Here is a 19100-nt window from a genome sequence, read left to right as displayed (position 1 = left end):
TGGCCGGCAAGCACAAATGAAGACAGAGGTGATAGAGCTTTGATTCTTGGGGGACTGCACTTCAAAAAATGAGAAAGTCTAGGAGGTTAAGATTTTAGTTATGCACCTATAGCAGTGAAGGTTGTCTTGACAACAACCTCTGCCACATTTCCAAATCCCTGATATTTTCTGCATATGCAGTTAGCCACTTGGCAGATGAGTAGATTCAAAACACTGTTTTGGGTCCCCTGGCCCTTTCTCACACTGCTGTCCCAGTCACGGTATGTTTTTATGAAAGGACTTTGGGCAGCATAAGTCACAATAGAATCAGAACTTGGAGAAATAATTGTTTCTAGGCAACTACAGTCACTGCCTCTGTCTATGAGTGTCGCCTAGCATACTGTCCTTGGTTTTTATCTAATCTGATAGTATATTTCTATTTCTAGAAAGAATGTTTTTAGACTTGAAGGTGACGTTTGAAAGTGAATGTATGTGCTTTTACTGGTTTGTGGACACTGTAAATTTAGAAGAGTTGAATTAAAGTCAACTTTCATATGCAGTTGTCATGAACACCTGTGGCAGTTTGCACTCAGTCAGCTGCCGCTTTCTTCCAGCAGCTTCCCATAGCTGCTTCGCATCCATCACTTTGTCCCTTAGTTCTGACAAATGACCATGTCTCCCTGACCACAATTAGGTGTCCAGAGGCAAGGGAAGTCGTCCCTTCTGACTGATGATGAGATGTGTGAACTGGGACTTCCTCAGCAGCTGGGAGTCCTGTGAGGACAGACTCAAAGACAAAGAATGAGTCACAGGACATTCAGTAGCAGCTGTCTCACTCATTCTTGAGGCCTCTGTGATTGTATTGTCCTGGGATTTGGGGTTAGCTATCTCAGAGCCCACACAGCAGTGCTAGTCACAGATGCTGGTTATTTGAACTGGGTTTCTGTCAACTGAAGCACTTCTCATAAATTGGTACTGGGCACAGTAGAGTAGACTCAAGTAAGGCATCTGGTAAACTTGCTCTTTTTAGGGTCTTATCACAGACCTAATAAGAACGTGGGCAGGTCTACAAGTGAATCTACTGTACTGATGGTTAATGACTGTGAAGAGCAAGAGGCCCCAGGATGGGGAGCTTACTTAGAACAGCCAGGCCCCCAGAACAGTGTTTGTTTTTCCTGTGTTTGAACTCAGAACATCTTTTCCATCAAACCAGTGTTTCATGTTTGTCTGTCCAGAGACATGGGAAGTGAGTTTGCAAGATGAGAAAGCTAGGGACAGCCTCCCCATACCTGTACGATTTGGTTTTCTTTTTGGCAATGAATTTGAGCTCTAAATATTTATACAAAACATATGTAATGAATAGTTTCTATCTTAAAATAAAATTGTAATAGTGCTTTCTCAGGTTTTAACTAAAACATTCCATCATTGTAAGTTTACACAGGAACCATATGGCTAAAATGAGCTCCTTACAGCTAGATCACCCAGCGAGCATAATAAATATTGACCAAGTGTTGGTTGTTTGAAGCCCTTTTCTGTAAATGCCACTGCCTGCTTCTACACCCTTGTTTGAACAAGTTCAAGTAAACATTAACTGGAAAATGTTTTAGTTCTGCATGTGCTGTGAAAATTAATGATTCAACATTTTCAATAAAAGACCATTTGGGGGGCTATCCCTTGGAGAAAAGCAGGAGACCAGATGAAAATCAGATAGTAGTTAGAGTTAAAGGGATGACAATGGGTCAAGGAAAGCTACCAGCATCCCCAGGACCATCTGAATAGCTCAAAGCTGCCTACAAATGATGAAATAATGTTCTGGAAGACATGTTCAACCTTTGAAGCAACATGTCAGAGGGAAATGGCTCACTCTGTATCTGTTATTACATAGAAATGTTAATGTGGGTATCTCCTCTTACTTGATAGTTCTAAAAATTGATTTAGTTAGTTATTTACTGAATTCATTTGTGCCCCAGTACCAATGCCTCCCTTCAAACAGCAAGTCACCAAGAGCTTCTGATGTTGGATGTGAGAGAAAACAAACGGAGACCTTGCATCCCATTTGCTAGCTCCACTCCAGATCTGTTTTTCCCTTCCTCCTTAGGAATCAAGTTTTGCATGGGTAGAAGTAGAGACTGCATTCCCCAGTGTGCCTTATCTTTGGATATATCAAAGAGACTCTGAACTTTCAAAGTGTTCCAGGTTTTTAAAGACCGTGGGACTTCTAAATTTATACTGTATTTTATATTGTGATATTAACATGAGCTCTTGGATAAACAAGAAAAAAAAGATTATGATTTAATAGCGATATGTTTGTTGACAAGGAGTCAATTATGCGGTTAGTTTTTGTCAACTTGACACAGAGTCACCTGGGAAGAGAGATCCTCAGTTGAAGAATTGCCGCCATCAGAATGGCCTGTGGGCATGTTTGGGGATGCATTTTCTTGACTGATGGTTGATGTGAAAGGGCCTAGCCCACTGTGCGTGGTGCCACCCCTGGGTAGGTGGTCCTGGGTATATAAAAAAGCAAACAGAACAAGCCATGGGAGCAAGGCAGTAAGCAGCTCTCTTCCGTGGTCACTGCTTCAGTTCCTGCCCTTACTTCCCTCGGTGATGGCTATGATGTGAAAAGTATAAAGGAAAATAAACCCTTTCCTCCCCATGTTGCTTTTGGTCATGGTATTTATCACAATGATAGCAAGCAAACTAGATTGCTACATGTGGCTCTTGATATACCCATAGTAAGCAAAATGCAAAACACTTGCTGATAACTTCAGACTCTTGGGAAGCCTTCATATTTCAGACTGTGAGTTCCTTGGTGACTCTTATTTCTTGTGATGTGTGCCAAGCACACGGACACCATAAAACATTTAATTGAGTTCATTTAAGCTGAGTTTCAAAAGAATAACAGAGAAGAAAAAAAAACATAATTAGGCAAATTTTCAGCTATAAAATTTTACTTCAATGTTAAGTTTAGAAAATTGGGAGGGATATGTTGAACAAAACGTCTTTGAAAGAAAATCATTTCTTTAAAGAGGATGGAGTAATTTATTAAACAATATTATGAAGAAGAAAATATTGAAGTCATTGAGGTTTTCATTGGTGACAGTTTTGCACATTCCACTAAGGGACATAGAGGGTGAGCTCGGGAAGGATGCTGACAGCGAAGATTACCAGGTAACATGCAATATGAGGCAACAGGATTGCAGTTCAAATGCCACTAATTATGAACCAATGTTATGTCATCTATGCTGGGAAGAAGGCAGGAAGAAAGTAGCTGGGTATTAAGCTAGGCAAGGCAGAAGGGTTAGGCAGGAAGGAAGGAGACCAAACAGCAGGCCATCCAGAAGTGGACCTGTGGAGAGCATGTTAGCTCAAGTTCTGGTTTCTGGTTTGGTTTTTACTAATTAAAGTACTTTAGGCTTGACAGAGGCTCTCCCTGTTCCTCTTCTCTTACACTGGGCATCACCTCACATTCACGTGGCGTGCTTGATCCCTAACCAAGTCCTGGGCCTCTGCCCATCTATGAAACTGTTGCTGGCAGGATGCGCACTTTCTGGCTCTCTTACTGATGGCCTAGGAGAAAGCTCAACAATGCCAACAGGAGTAATATTAATCCACTCTTTACTAGGGTCTTTAGAGAACACACACTCCACATACTGCTCAGATTTATATTTATAATTATGTTTAGAATTTCCTTAAGTTGGAATTACCATTTGGAAAATTGTGCTTGGTTCCTAAGTGGGCAGCGAGTCTACAGTCTGCCCTTTGATAGTCTTCATGAAGGATCTAGGTTGATCAGTAGCTGTGACCCTTGTGAGAATCATAGACGGAACTGAGGTGTTAACTGAGTTGGGGAGCAAACCAGGAAGGCAGCCCTCTGAGAGTACTGTCTCGGGGAGCTGTTTTCATTAAATTTTCCTTCTTACCTCAAAAACAACTTTGGAAACAGGAGCACCCTATACTGTCAGAGTAGAACCACTGTCATTTTAGCCTCTGAAGTCTAGCTCATCTGTACAGATGCACTGCAGAAAAACAGCCTTTCAGGTCTTTCCCAGAAACCCTTGTTCAGAACATACAAAGTCCCATTTGAACAAAACATCTTGCTTTGTGGTTATGACCCATGGTCAAAGAAAACTTATTTTTTTTTCAAACTAGGCTGAGCTAATGATGTTTTAAGGGTAGTGAAGAGCTGCATTCTAATTGTAGACTGGCTTTGAACACTCTGTTCAGGAGGGAAGCATACACAGCAAAGCTCACCATGTGAAAGATGAAAGGCACAAGGCCTCATAGCTCTGAGTCTGTGAGCTCCTCCAGAGAATAGGGTGTTATTTATAGCTTAACTGTAGGCAAAGAGTAAATAAAGGCAAATGGCTGCTGATTATTCCTAAAGGATTAGAACATATTGCCAGGTGCTGAAAAGTGAGCACCTGTTATTTTAATTAAGTATATAATATAAATAAATTTATATTTACTCGACTTAGTCTCCAAATAGAAATCCTTCCTTCTGTGTTTTAAAGCAAAAGGTGCATTGTCAAAGAGCCATCCTTTACAAGTTGGTCTCCTAGAAGTTGAGAGTAGAACGATGGCTGCCAGTGGCTGAGGAGCAGAAGGGAGTGGAATGGTACAGACAGGCTGACAGTGAGGCAGAGGTAAGAAATCCTAGTGTTGGTTCTACACTAAGGTGGCTCTGAATGGCAGCAAAGCATTCCCAAGGGCCATAACCAAGGCATCTGAAGATTTTTACTACGAAGAAATGGTAAAAGTTTGAGAAGACACACATGTTTAACCTTATTTGAATATTGAATTGAATTGTATTCAATATACAACACTGCAAACAGGTGTTGAAACTACCCCATTAACATGCTCAGTTTTTAATGAATCATTTTAAAGTGAGTTAAAATGCAGCTTTTACAAACAAATTAATCAATAGTAGTGGATGGCAGACCCATAATAATGAGAAGATTGACAAAGAAGGGCAAAAAAGAGATTTGTTTACAGAGGTTTCCATGCACAAAAAATTCACTAAACATCCTTCTAAGTTCTGTTTATTTTACTTTATGCAGTCTATAACTTACTTGAAAGCATTTTAAAATAAGCATTATACTATTTTGAGCAGTATAAGATTTTAGCTTTTGACTTCAAAAATTCATTTTCTTTGTAACAACAGGAGCAGACAGACTGCTTGGTACATCCTGCAGGTAGCATTTTGTGTGAGGTCAAATATTTGCATTGAGGGACTGTACTCAATTCATACAGTGCTTGCACAACATGCACAGAGCCCTGGGTTTGATCTTTTGGTTGAGTATGGAGGCACACATCTGTAATCCCAGATTTTAAGTTCAAGGTTACCTCCAGCTAAACAGTGAGTCCAAGGGCAAAAACTACAGGAGATGCTTCTCAAAAACAAGCAAGCACACAAGGAAGTGAGCAAACAACACACTTTCACCAGCATTCTGCAGCCACCTCATATTTCCTGTATCAGTAGACTGGTGTGCATAAGGCAACTGATGCTCTTGAAAATGAATAACTTTTAATGTAAGATGTTCAAAATGAGAAGGTAGGGGAATTTTTCAACTCAAGCTCATTTTACCACAATTTTGAAGCAGTGGAAGTGTGTTTCTGTCATCCAGCCATTCCCAAATTCAATATCCATAAATCATAATATTTAAAGCTATTGTTTTGTCCTTGTTTTGAATGGAACTTTTTATAAATTTATATTTTGAGAATATAAAATCAGAAGCAAAAATATTGATTTAATCAAAGTTACAAATATAGAACTCACTGTTAGGTTTATCTTTAAACCTTTATTGTAGTTCCCATTCATTTCTTTTCAACATCCACCTCCCACTCCACCAAGGCTCACTGTTTAAAACACAAAGTATCTTTAGGACATCAGTTTCTCCCTACCACCCATGCAATAACTGAGTGCCTATAAATTTCAAGACATCCAGGCACTAAATGAAAAAACCTGTTCTTTCCACAGTACTTTGCAATCTAAATGAGGAGATAAGACAACTCACTTAAAATTATTTTTAAACATTTACAAAATAGTTTAAACATCTAAAAATTATTTCATCCTATTAAAAGGTAATGGAGGTGAACAGATCAAAGTACATTATACACATGTATAACAGTGTCACTGTGAAACCCATTATTCTGTCGAACTGATATATGCTAAGAAGGTACTTCATATAAGATATCTAGATTACATATTTGTATATGTCGATATATACACATTCTAAGTATATCTGGTATTGTGCTGTTGATATTTAACAACTGGCTCTCCAGGATCAAGTAGCCTCAACTGTAGTATTCATCAATTTCCTTAGGGTAAACAGTTCCATCAAAACACAATCTCAAAAGTACTATCACCAAACCAATTGGCTTGAATTCTTCAAATGCAAACAGCCTGCTCTTATGAATGTCTGTCCATAACTTCCAGAATGTCACTACTAAAATACCTAGGGAGAGTGCAAATTAATTTTATATAATTCACAAGAGAGTTCCCTTAACAAGTTTCTACTAAAAGTCAGATATTAGATATTAGGAGCATGAAGATGATTAATTATAGTCTAGGATTTCACAAGTAGGAGTGAGACTAGATAAGTAAATAACTGACTTTGAACACTACTAGTAGATGCTGTTAAAAAAACATAAGGAATGATGAATTAAACAGATAATATGTTGGGGCAAGTTGAGTTCAGTGTCAGTCATGAGTAGGAAGTTGCAAACACAGACCCTAGGACAAGCCTTGTCTTTTCTTTTCTTTCTAAACATTTTTAAAAACAAGAATTTTAAGTGGCAAATCTTTCAAATCAACAAATAGATATCAATAATAACTAAGTGAAATAGTAGCAATGTTGCTAGTGACCAAATCTTATTCCATGGATGGTACTAAATCATGTTCAGAGTAAGATTTCAGGGTTAAGAGACCTAAAAATAGTCAGTGATGAAGGTTCACTAGATTGATGTAGCTCTTCTCAGGACCTTTAATTAGTTCCTGTGCCTCGGGATAGTCTTTAAAGCAGGCTATGCCATATCCATACACTTTTACAGAGACTTTTAGAGTTACCACTACAAGAAGCCACTTCTGGAAATGCATAAAGCACAAATGGCTCACCACGAGTTTTCAAAGTCTATTCTTTCCATGAATAGACTGCAGATCCACAGATAATCAAACTAGTAGTATCCCTGTCATAAAGACAATATGAAAATAGAATCATCATTCTTGAAATCTATTTTATCATTACTGTTATGTTATGGGAAGTGTAACACCTAATAGACGCTTCTCTAGGTGCCAAGGTGTAATCAAACATAAATAAGTACCACCCCACTTGATTTTAAAGTCTAATTACACCTGATGATGTGATACTAGAAAAAAATGTATCCCAAATCTTCTAGTCATTGCCAGCATCAACGTTGATCTTAAGGTCACTTCCCTCCATGGCAGTAGTTACCAGATTGGTCCTTTGTCATCATTACTACAGAATAATTTGTTGCGTGGCTATCTCTTCCTAATTAAAAGTTCCTAGCCTGTGTTCCCAAAGCTAAAGAAACTTTCAAATACAGAAAGCTACAAAAACTGATATGTCTCCTTCACTAGGTGATAAAAGCAGGAAATACTTCCTTGGGAGAGAAGTCTTCTATCAGTCAAGTGACTGGACAGTGACTGGGCATGGAACTTCAGGGATGCAGCCTTCTGGAGTCTCCATCCATGCTGAGAATTGGGGTGTTCTGTGATTACAGTTACCTTGTGCTCCTGTAAGTAATCACTCACCTGTGCTCCTGTAAGTAACCACTCACCCATGCAGGTAACTACTAATACCAAGTAACTACAATAAATTAACTGGTTTATTAATAGACTTGAGTGGAATTATTACTTGGGTCTGTTGTTGGTACTCTATCTGAAGTGAATACACAATTGTTTATGTCCCTCTCACCCCCAGGAAATGTCACATAACACAGACATGGACTGACAACCAAACATGGGTTTGGGAAAAGTGGCTATGTGGTACCTATAGTCAATGCTGACACATTCAATCGAGGCTTATTCACCCAAGAGTGGATCATCCAAGGGAATAATCTGGAAATGGGTACCTTTCCCCATGTCATGCCTTTTTCCTGTAGTGATGATTGCATGTTCCTGCAATTGGTGATATGACAGGCAACTAAGACCAAAGTATCTGAGACTAGAGTGTACTTCAGAGGAATCCCAAGATGCCTGTCTTTCTGAACATGGCATACAGTGACATACCACACTAGTCAATGGTATTGTCCACTATGAAAGTATGCAGATGCTCCCCAAACTGATAGACTGATAGACTACAGAATGTATTAAAGTCCCTGGAAGTAGACATACAAGATGTGATAATAAACAGGTGGTGGCTTCAGTCATGTGACATGGTCTTTCCAGAAAGAACTTACTTATGTGATAGAGGAATTTCAGTGGGGAAAAAGACATGCAGATGCTACACTTTCTGCTGCATCTACTTTGTGATTTGGCAGGAAACTTGAGTAAAGGGGAAAATGAAATTGCAGTATTGGCTTGCTGGTTCCTAGAGCTGGCAAGATGCAAGAGAAAGAACGCAGATTGGGACTTGCTAAGGAGCCCTTGATTCCTTGGAACTCATGGGGGGATTGGATAGTGAGGAGAATGTGGGAGAAGTGGTAGAAATTAAATATCCTCTTTAACAGAGAGAAAGGGAAAATGCATGATTCAGCATGCAGATGGGATCCTTCCTAATGGCCTGTACTGGAAACAATGCTAACCAAGAAATTTTCTGCATTTGAATTGCTCGAATTGAGGAAGAATTTTAAACAGGGAATGAAAGAGCCTCTCAGACCGAGCTCCTGAAGCAATGGGACATAGGGGTGTTTGTAACAGGAATCTAAAATGGTCTTACAATAAAAACCTGTTGCCTGATATTGGGGTAAATGCTGAAAGATCAGAGAGACAAAGGAACAAGTCACTGCCATGTCTTACCTCTAGGACTCCTCAGCCTGAAAAACTCATCTGAAAGCCTTTAGTTCCTGTCTCCTCATGCCTTATATACCTTTCTCCACCCAGCCATTTCACTTCCTTTCTAGTGCTGGGATTAATGGTGTGTAAACTTCTCAAATACTGGGATTAAAGGTGTGAGATCTCAAGTGCTGGGATTAAAGGCATGTGCTCTGCCTCTCGGAATGCTAGGATTAAGGGCGTATGTGTCACCACTGCCTGGCATCTATGTTTAATCTCGTGGCTTCTTCTGTTCTATGATCTTCAGCAAATTTTATTAGGGTACACAATATATCACCACATGTAGTTATGATCAGTCTGAATGCCATGGAAGCAGAGAAATTGAATAATCGAACTGCTCATGCAGCATTGAGATAAAGGGAGTATAGTTTGAAACAATACAGGTAAATTAGCCCCTGATGGATTGGCTCATGTGAGCCATTGGGGTCACTTGGTCATTACCAGCTGAGGTCTCTGTGAAGAGTCTGAAGACAAGAGAGTAAGGACAGACATTAACTGAGTAAAGTGGTCATGAGGTAGACAGTGAATGATGCCCAGTTCACTGGGGAGGTAGGTTGTATTCGCAGAAGAGTTAAGGAAGCAGTTGACCCATGAGACATCTCAGGTCTCATACGGGGCTTTGTCAGCTTTGTTGAACTCCATGATGGGACATGACCTGTGTGAGATGGGAGAGGCTTTGGTAAATCAAAATGGTTTAGAATGGTATGTAGATTATGTTTGTAAAGTGCTGACGCAATCAAGAGAGAATGGGAAAACAGACAAAAGATCTGAGGCACTTGAAGGCAAATGTGGCAGTATTTATGCCGAGTTAGAGTTCCCAAGGAGAAAATGAACAGAAACCCGAATGCTATGCTACAAGTTTCTAAAAGCCATCAAAGCAGGAGCAACAGTTCAAAGAAGAGGAAAATGATAAAATGGTGCAAGTGACGAAGAATAAGCCTGTCCTAGGGGTGGCGGTTACTTCACTAGAGTAGACTATTACATTCTCCCTGAAAGAAAGCTGACAGGGAGCAGAAACTGTTTGTCTAGCTCAGAGTCCTCTCAGGACCTATGTGTGGCTGTTGTAAGTCAAAGGCCAGGGTGCTGGCCTGGAACCTGTCGACATTGGGGTGATGGCTTCAGGAGGAAAATATCATCTCCTGTTCACAAATGAGAGAACTAAAGGTAGAGAGTGAGGCATTTGGCCAAAAGTTATACAGCTAATAAGAGGCAAAGCTAAGTAAGGTTCAGAACCCAAGAAGATAATCCCAAGGCCCTTGCCCCTACTATGCTCTGACATTTATTGTACTGCCTCATCAAGGAATACATGTTATTATTATGGGCACCAATTAAAAATATAAGATGAATACATTAAGAACATATTTTAAACATGATATATGTAAATTAGGATACAGGGAATCATAAATCTAATCTCAAGAGTGTCCACTCTGGTCTTAAATTAAAAGGCAACCAAAAAAAACTGCTTCCAGTCCATAGAGAGCTAGGCACTACAGACACAAGCCACTTCCTCAGGATAATAGAAAGAAGAACAAAATCCAAATTGTATTTGACAGTTACACTCACAGTTGCACCTGATGTCATGGCATGCTGAGAACTTCCAGGGCCTCTCATGTCATCTCAAGCTCTGACAATGTTAGGCTTATATTGCTTATAAAACAATGTGGTGCCAAACAAAGCCCATGTCAGAAAAATGACCCTCAACGCAGATTGTCAGCCTGAGCACTATGGCTTGCCCAACTATGTCTTTGCACAAATAGTTCCCCTATAATGGGACAAATTAGACATTTCTATTTGACCTGTTTTTCCTCTGCTGATTAAAATTAGGGATGGCTAAAATTTGTGAAGACATATATTTAACAAGAAAAAGTAAAAAACATGTTTAATTTTTTGTTCTAATATTTAGACAAGTTTTGAAGAAAAGCATTCTCCTTAAGTGACAGAAGACATAGTTCCTATAAGCCAGTATCTGTGAGTGACCTAAATTTTAAGAAAGTCACTTGGCAGATTCTGCAGGAAGCTGTGGAGTCCCTCCTTACTCTGTAGTCTGGTCAGAGACTGAGAAATGAGAAATGTAAAATATATTTTCATTATTTCATTCTTTATACAGGATCCATGGTTGATCCATCTTTGGATCCCACCCACCCGCTGGTGAATTTTGAAGCACACATACTTTCCACCTAGCTGTGGAAGGGTGTTCGCTTCTTCTTTTTTGTGTGTTTTTTTTTTTTTTTTTTTTTTTTGAGACAGGGTTGTAGAAGTAACCAACCATCTTATTAAATAAGAAACACAGAGCCAATGCAAAGAAGAAAGCCAAGAGGTCAGAGCTAAAAGCTAAAAACCTTACCCTTCCTCTTGCGGTGGTCCTACCTCTCCGAAAGAGACCTACTTCCTGTGTGTCTGTCTTTATAAAGACTTTCTGTTCTGACTTCTCATTGGTTGTAAACCCAACCACATGACTGCCTTGTCACTGCCTGTCTGTACAGACATCCAGGTCTTCTATGGTTGGTATTGAGATTAAAGGTGTGTGTCTCCATGCTGGCTGTATCCTTGAACACCCAGAGATCTACCTAGCTCTGCCTACCAAGTACTGGGATTAAAGGTGTGCACCACCAACGCCCAGCTTTCGCTATGGCTTGCTAATAGCTCTGACCCCCAGGCAACTTTATTTATTAACATACAAATAAAATATCACCATACAGGGTTTCTCTGTGTAACTTTGGAGCCTGTCCTGGAACTCCCTCCGTAGACCAGGCTGGCTTCAAAGTCATAGAGATCCTCCTGCCTCTGCCTCCCAAGAGCTGGGATTAAAGGTGTGCGCCACCACTGCCCGGCTCAGCCATTAAGGGCTAGGCTCACAACCAAAAATATAAGGGTGTTTGTTTCTTGTTTGCAAAGTGTCGGAGTCTGCAGTATCTGGGTGGAGGAGTGCGGATTGTAGAGACAATGAAGACAGAAAAGAGTCGAGAGGACTGCCAGTCAATGCTGAACAGCCCTGAGTTTATTTCACAGTCAGCTTATACACAGTCTTGAAGGACAGAAGTGGAACAATGTACAGCATGGGCATTCAACCACTATCTATCCTGTCCTTGAGTCGAGGAGCAGGCAATTTCATTTTCTATCTCAATGTAGCTCCAGCTCGCATCAGCAGTGGGCGTCTAGCTAGATAGTATGTTCCTTCCCATGGGCTAATCAGGACTTTCTTATGGTCCTGGAGCAAGCAAGCCTGAACTCTATTGATTTAGAATAGACTTCAAATTCAAACTAGGAAAGTGAGTCAGTTGTGGGCTCCCACAGCAAAAGTGTGAGGGGAACTTATACGGGCACTTCAAGCAGAAGTCTGGATCCATGCCACTTCTACTTACACGATGTTCCTGTTTCCTTCTGTTGCTATCATGAAAATATTGACGAAAAGTAACTTGGGGAGGAGAGATTTTATATGGCTTGTGAATCCAGGCCATTACCCATCACTGAGTGAAGTCAGGGCAGGAACCTGGAGATAGGAACCATAGAGGAATGGCTTGGGAAAGCAATTTTCAGTGTCCTCAGCTAACTTCCTTATATAGCCCAGAACCATCTACCCAGGAAATAGCACCACTCACAGTGGGCTGGGCCCTCCTACATCAATTATAACACAACAACCCCTCAGAGGCATGCTCACAGACCAAACTGGTGAACACAATTACTCAGTCAAGCCTGCCTTTTCATGTGATCTCTAGGCTGTGTCGAGTTGACAGTTAATGATAACTAGGCCACATGACCAATTATCTAATTGATTTGTTCAATAATTTTATTGGGCATTAATGACAGGCCATATTCATTATAGCTACAGAAATTTTGTTTTATCTGGTCAATATGGGAAAAAAATAGCTAAGGAGAAATAAGGCTTCATAGCCAGAAAGACTGTACTCTTTCTCACACTTCCTAGGGATGAAATGAGAATTCAAAACATAGTCCTTGAGACACAGTCCCTGATCCAGAGGCCAGCAGCACTAGTTTTTATTAAGTCTTTTCCAAAGATGTCATTTATTTTTCATTCTTTGACAGTTTCATACATGTATATTCTGAATTTTAGTCCCGGTTACCTCCTGTTTCCATCTCATACCCACCTCTTCTCCTGCTGGAACTCCTCTTCTTCCCCACAATCCTCCTTCTACTTCATCTTTTTTTTTTTTTTTTTTGTGAGTTTCCTGGCTGAGCGTGGTGAGATACTATATACTGGAGCATGAACAGCTTATCTGTAGTCATATCACTGAAGAAACTGACGTTCTTCCCCCAGTCACCATTAACTGTCAATAATCCTTCAGGGAAGGATGAGAACTCAAGAGCTGTTCCCTCTTCCCTGATGAAATATCAACAGGCTCAATCTTATGTGGTACTTGTGCAGGTAACAATAGTTTCAGTGAGTTCATGAGTGCATCAGCCTCGACATGTCCACAGACAATTTCACTGCAGTCCCCTGATCCCCAACTTCTGGTGAGTGCAATTTCCACCTCTTCTTCCTTGATGGTCCCTAAGCCTTGGTGGTGGGGTTGGCGTAACATAAATGTTCCTTTGGGGGCTAAACATTCAATAATCAGATATTCTTTGCATGTCAGTCAGTTGTGAATCTCTGTATTAACTTGTCTGTGGGAGACTGTGGGAGTCCAGCTCTGATCTGCTCCCACCTTTCCAAGGGTTCTTTGGGGAAGGAGAGAGAAATTAGGAAATATTAGATAGAAAGATAAACCTAGATGACGAGGAGAAAGGCAGAGACACAGGATAGCTTCAGGAGGGCCCTAGATCAATATCCAGCCACCCAGAGGTTTATTCAAAAGGACTTTTTATAATATGCAAAAGACCTTCCTCCCCCTTGCAAGTTCAAAGCACATGGTACAGCCAAGTGTAGACCCTTCCAAACAACTGGTAACCACACCAGTGGTCAGATCATCCCATTATGCAGTCCTGCTGGGTAAAACAAGCTCAGATTCTCTGACCCTGAGTAAGGTCTCGCTAGATAGCCTCTGTGGACTCCCACACTTGTCCACTGCAAAAAGCTTCTCTGATGAGGGCTGAGAGCTGCATTAACCTACAGGTACAAAGATAAATCTTTACATGGCAGTGTGACACCTGTCCATTTAGCATACTCTAGAGCAGTTTTTCCTCAACCTTCCTAATGCTGCCATCCTTTAACACAGTTCCTCATGTTGTAGTGATCCCCAACCATAAAATTATGCTACTTCATAATTTTGATTCACTGTCATGAATCACAGTGTAAATATATGCAGGATATCTGATATGTGACCCCTGTGAAAGGGTTGCTTGACCCCCCAAAGGGTTCACAACCCACAAGTTGACAACTGAAAAACAGATACTAATTATTTAAAATTCTATATCCTTTTGGATATAGAATGTAAGCATGTAAGAACTCATTTCATTTTTTATGACTGCTTTATTAAAAGCTTAAAAAGGAAAAATTAATTTCATTCCTAAGGATAATAGACTGTTTTATGGTAGCTTTGCACAGCAGAAGAGAGTAGAGATTAAATTACCATTTCACAGTGAATTGTTTAACATATTTAATAACATGATGATTTTTATAAGGGAATCTTAACCGTCCCCTCATCACTAGTCAGTTATGCCAGATAAAAACAGGTCGCTCAGTTAAATTTGAATTAAACATAGATAATGAATATATTTTAGTATAATTATGTCCCATGCAATATCTGATGTTTTTTTTTCTTTTTACTAAATAAGCTGTTTTTCTACATCTCAAGTTTATCTGGGAATCTCTCATTTAATTTGCTAAATCTGGAAACCTCATTAGTATACTACACTTTTTAAATGTTTTTCAAATAGTTTTCAATTTCTGCAAATACGTTCTTTTTTATTCAGTGTTGTGGATTGAACCCAGGATCTTACAAATGTTAGGCAAGCTCTCTACCACTAGGCCCAATGCTCATTCATTTATTCACCCACTAGTTTGTTTAATGACTATTTTCTTACATTCTGAACTGTTTTCAATGTTGAGATTTATTTAAAAAAAAAGAATAAGAATAAGAAAGAAAGAAAGAAAGAAAGAAAGAGAGAGAGAGGGAGGGAGGGAGGAAGGAAGGAAGAAAGGAAGGAAGGAAGAAAGGAAGAAAGGAAGGAAGGAAGGAAGAAAGAAAGGAAGGGAAGGAAGGAAGGAAGAAAGAAAGAAAGAAAGAAAGAAAGAAAGAAAGAAAGAAAGAAAGAAAGAAAGAAAGAAAAAGAAAGAAAGAAAGGAAGACAGACACCTCATGGAGCATTAGTTCCCAGCCTTTGCTGACCATTATATTTGGCTGGGAAATTAAAAAAAAAAATGTTGAGCCCTAAATTCAATCCCCAAAGTTTCTGTAGTTCAAACGTTTATAACTTCTCCAGGTGATTCTAGTGTGTAACCAAGGTTGAGAACCACAGCTGCAGATGAAGATGAATTCTGCTTTCTTGGGCTTTATGTCTTTGGAACCTATTAATGGTTTTCTCAGCAGACCCTAAACTGGCACACTGTATTAGCCAACTGATTCTTTTTCCAAAGCAAAGTAACTTCATTAAGCTAGCATTACACATAAAATTAAACTGTTTTACTCAATTTTAGAATGGTGAATATTTAAATAAATAAATACATTCATCCATTCACTCAAAAATGCTTATTTCTATCTAATGCTGGAAACTGTACAAGGTATTTGGGATGGAGCCATGGAAAAGAAAAAAACTCCTATTCCTCTAAAAGAGATAATTAATATGTATAACTAGTAATACTTGATATGAAGAAATAAGGCTTAAAAAGGAATTTGATGGTGGGGAGCCATTCATTTAAAGTGGTACAATCAAAGAAAGCCCCTCTTGGGATATCTGACCACATTCCTGAATGATGACTGGAATTATATAAAGTTATCCAGAGAAAGGTAAAAGAAGTATCAGGTGTAAAGTCTTTGAAGCTAGAGCAATAAGCTTGGTGTGTTGCTACTAAAAACTGGAAGGGCAGCATGGGTAGGGCAATGCCAGAGAGACATATTAGATGGGGGCAAACAAAAGGGTGTGTAGGCACCAAGAGCAACCTAAAGATACTAGTCTATAGTCCAGATACAATGTGCCTATAATTAACCATTCAAAAGCTTTGGGCTGCAGGGTAGTAAACAGGGTCTAATTCATATTATAAAAATATTACTCCAGTTTCCATGTAGATTGGGCAGTACAATAATGGTTGAGTAGAAGCAGGCAAACATAAACTACTAGAGGTGAGAGACGATGTGGACTATGATGGTAACAGTCATGGTTTTAAGAGATTCAGAAAATGAACCCAGCAGATTTGCTGGTAGGCTGCCTCTAGAGTGAGAAAGAAAGAGTAAACAAGAATGCTTTGGAACTCGATGGGGACAGGGAGGTGTCACCAGAATTCTAACAGGGCCCCACTAACCTTGGAATGCCTAACATTCATCCCAGTAGACAAGCCAATATGGCTGATGTGTATGCCTGGATCTCACAGAAGCAATTAGAATTGCAGAAATCTATCGAGCTAATTAGCTGTCTTCTGCATGATGCCCTTTTCCCACTAAAGTTTAACACACTAGACTGTTCTTTAAATAAAGTAAGGACGGTCAGTTTCTTTCAAGGTGAGTGGCTTGCGCTACAGGTTAAACTTGTAATCTAAACTACACTGACACCTGACAGCTTAGAATCCTCTACTACAGGAGCACCTAGAAGACCTGCTCCCATCATGATTTTAAGATATCCACAGGATGTACTCAAAAAGTAATTGTAAAAATTATATAAGATGATACAAGAGGCATCTTAAGACTGTTACTAACAAGTTTCCTATGACTAAACATGATTCCTTTTAGCTATGAATAAATTTCCTTTAGAAAGAATAAGAATAAAGTTTAGGTTGAGAGGGTGAGGCTTATGAGACCCTGGCCATCCTGAGGATCTATAGGCAATTTATGGTCTTTCTTTTGGGGAAGGAGAGACATTTTTTCAGTGGTGTAGCCACTGGTAACCTGACTATGTTCAAATAACCGCTTACCCATGTTCCTTTAAACAACTCTAATTAAACTCACTTGGCCACACATACACACACACACACACACACACACACACACACACACACACACACACACACACACAAATAAGCTATTGTGGTTTTTAGGGTGAGGTTCTCATAAGTACTATTTGTTGGTAGCTTAAAGGGAGAATCTTAATAGATCAAGTAAATTCTATTAAAATAGTTACTAAAAGTTAGTTTGTGAGAATGTAGAGCAGTATCAAAAGTTTGATTTTGAAATTTGTCATTAAATTAGTTGTGTGACTAAAAACCAAATCATTTAAATCCCCAAACCCCAGTTTTCTTATTTGTAAAAAAGGTGGTAAATCTACTTTCAAGGTCTTTGTGATGTGAGAAATAAAACTTGCATGAGTGTTGGATGAAGGATAAATTCACTTGTGAAAGAGAGGTGAGTCACAGACTGGGAGACACCATCTTTTCTATTAGCAAGCCTAAAGAAATCAAGGACTCCAAGAGAACCACAACGAGCTAACCTCACTGTGGAAAACTGGTGGGAAAAGTACGTTTAACAAAAGAACATAAAGTGTAAAGTTGTCATTTCTTTTTTTTTCTTTTCTTTCACTTGTTTCTCTGGTAATATTTATTTTCCTTCAGTTGGTGGTGTGCTTTGGTTTATTCCTTTCCCATGATGGTTCCCTTTTTCCTCCAGTATGGTGCACAGCACCTTCCAGCAGCATGAAAGCTTAGCCAGTAGGGATGAAGGTCCAGGTTAGTACCAGCTTAGTCTCTGTGTTCTGGATCTTACTGTCATATTCTGGAGTAAGGACACAGGCAATAGCCTGGAATGCTTGGAGGTCTCTGAGACTTCATTGGCTAATGACTCTGAAAGAGGTAAGCCATTCCTGGAACTGGGCTTTTTATCTTTTAGCCTGTGTTGTCTAGTAGGAACATTGTCATTCCACTACAAGGGTGTCCTAGTTTACTTTCCCTTGCTGTGGTGAAGACCATGATTGTTCTAGTTTGCTTTCTCTTGCTGTGATGAAAATCATGTCCAAAAGAGACTTGGAGAGGAAAAGGTTTATATCAAATGAAAGGTGTAGTCCATTGTGAGGGTATGTCTGGGCAGGAATTCAAGGCAGGAACCTGGAGGCAGAACCCAGTGGCAAGAACCAAAGCAGAGGCCATGAAGGAATGCTTCTTAGTGACTTGGAGTACATAGCTTGCTCAGTGTGATTGCTTATACTACCCAGGACCACCTGATCATAGGTGGCACTTCCCTCAGTAGGTTGTGACCTCCCATGTTAATTATTAATCAAGAAAATGCCCTATATAGAGACTTGCCTACATGTAATACCATGGAGGACTTTCTCAATTGAGGTTCCCTCTTCCCAGATGACTTTTGTTTGAATCTAGTTGACAAAATACTAACCAGGATAATTGACCCTTTGTTAATTTGATACACCAATATATCACTACTAAGCCACAAGCTTTCATTTCTTGTTTATTTCCAAGATTTCATCTTACTATCACAATATAAAACATATTTTTACCCACAGTCTTTAAAAGTTCACTGTCTAAAAATCCAAAGTTCCTTAACTGTAGGCTTCCATACATTAAAAAATAAGTTACATAGTTCTTATTCCAAGAGGCATGAACCAGGGTACAGTTCCAATCAAATGGGCATAAGCCCAACTCCAGCAGTGTAAGTCATCCTTCACGTCAATGTCCCACATCTGGGATTCACTCACAATATTCTGGGCTCCAAAGGGCCTATGCAGCTCCACTTCTCTGGCTTTGCTGTCTATAACCACTTGTCCCTTAGGCTCAGGCCTGCTCTGTGCCATACCTGCCACCCTCCTTGGTGGTCATCTCATAGTCTTGGCATCTCCAGTATGCTTGGGTCTCCACAGGCTTCACATTCACTAATAATCTCCTGACCTCTCTTCAGGGACTACAAGCCTGTCACATGGTGCCAAGCCTCAGCTTCTCTCCATGACCCCTTCAATCCTGGGATTTCCATTGCATCTGAGGTTGAACCTTCACCAATGGCCTCTCCTGGCCTCTTACAATGCCAACTATCAGCTTCTCATCATAACCCTTTCA

The 19100-nt window shown here is 39.8% G+C and overlaps 1 long non-coding RNA gene across 1 annotated transcript in view; it reads right to left on the bottom strand.

The window, feature by feature from the left end:
• LOC128096848 (uncharacterized) overlaps positions 1-19100 on the bottom strand; it is an 87670-nt gene that overhangs the window by 51550 nt on the left and 17020 nt on the right. The gene's annotated exons all lie outside the window — the stretch shown is intronic.

Source organism: Peromyscus californicus, unplaced genomic scaffold (genome assembly GCF_007827085.1).
Source record: "Peromyscus californicus insignis strain IS unplaced genomic scaffold, ASM782708v3 Scaffold_11__1_contigs__length_118956290, whole genome shotgun sequence".
NCBI lineage: Eukaryota > Metazoa > Chordata > Mammalia > Rodentia > Cricetidae > Peromyscus > Peromyscus californicus.
Note: the sequence above shows the minus strand (reverse complement) of the source record. Positions and strands in the feature narration are given on the sequence as shown.